Genomic DNA, 1,319 nt, shown 5'->3' with positions numbered 1-1,319 from the left:
CATCAATGATGAGAGAGAATCATTGATCGGCTGCCTCCTGCATGCCCCCTACTGGGGATTGGCATGTGCCCTTGGCCGGAATCAAACCCGGGACCCTTCAATCTGCAGGCCAATGCTTTGTCCACTGAGCCAAACCAGTCAGGGCTTATTTACATATTTCTGGCAGAGTAACCTGATTGGCTGCTATGTAGCAGAAAGGTCTCTGTGGGCATTTTGTCCTGGACATGTGGGACTATCCAAAAAATTCATTTGGTTTTAGAGTCTTCAGAAAATATTGAATGTTTTACTGTAAGATGTAAGGGGTTGTATTTATATAATGTCTTTTCAAGTTCTACCATTAGCACTTCTACTTTATATTAGACTAGACCTGAAACATTTCCTTTATCAGAATTCTTTAGGTGGAACTAAATAAGTGACCAGGTTAAACTTTTTTTCCTTCCTCAAATTTTGTTTACATTTCAGAAGTTTGTTTTTGTTGATGAATCGAAGATTTAACTTGGAAATTACTGTCTATACTAATAAAACAGTAATTTGCTAATTAGACCAGGAGACCTTCCGGAGATCTTCTGGACAAAGCCGGGGGCTTGGCCGGCCTGCAAACTGCCCTCACCCAGGATGGCCCTGCCATGCAGTGGGGATCCCCCACCCCGAAGAGGGTGTGGCCAGCCTGAAAACGGCCCTCAGCCCTAGCCCAGTGGCCAGCCTGAAAACGGCCCTCAGCCCCTAGCCCAGGCTGGCAACGCCCCCCCTCCAGTGGGGACCCCCACCCCAATGGGGGCGTGGCCGGCCTGCAAACCACCCCAGACCCCTTGCCCATGTCGGCCCTGCCCCCCAAGGGGACCCCCACCCTAATCCGGGACCCCTTCAGGGAAGACCAACCAGCCCCTACCTGTGCACCAGTCCTCTGTTTATACCAGCCGTGGGCAAACTACAGCCCACGGGCCAGATCCGACCCGTTCAGCTGTTCTATCTGGCCCGCGGAGCCGAAAGAGCAGAGGGTTCTCTTGCTCTCCCCTCCGCTCCTTCACCAGCAGCAGTGTTAACATGTATTAGTTCACACAAACACTCCATCCATGCTTTTGTTCCGGCCCTCCAGTCCAGTTTAAGAACCCATTGTGGCCCTCGAGTCAAAAAGTTTGCCCACCCCTGGTCTATACTAATAAAAGAGTAATATGCTAATTAGATCGGGAGACTTTCCGGGAGACCTTCCAGACGTCCTTCCGGACAAAGCCATGGCAGGGGGGCCGAGACAGAGGCAGTTAGGGGCGATCAAGCCAGGAGGGGAAGGCAGTTGGAAGTGATCAGGTTGGCGGTGGGGG

At 51.6% G+C, this 1,319-nt stretch overlaps 1 protein-coding gene across 3 annotated transcripts in view; it reads left to right on the top strand.

Moving 5' to 3' along the window:
* GCC2 (GRIP and coiled-coil domain containing 2) overlaps positions 1-1,319 on the top strand; it is an 89,907-nt gene that overhangs the window by 41,082 nt on the left and 47,506 nt on the right. The window lies entirely within an intron of this gene.

The sequence above is a fragment of the Myotis davidii genome, unplaced genomic scaffold (genome assembly GCF_000327345.1).
Source record: "Myotis davidii unplaced genomic scaffold, ASM32734v1 scaffold979, whole genome shotgun sequence".
Taxonomy (NCBI): Eukaryota; Metazoa; Chordata; class Mammalia; order Chiroptera; family Vespertilionidae; genus Myotis; species Myotis davidii.
This window is presented reverse-complemented; position numbering and strand designations above follow the sequence as displayed.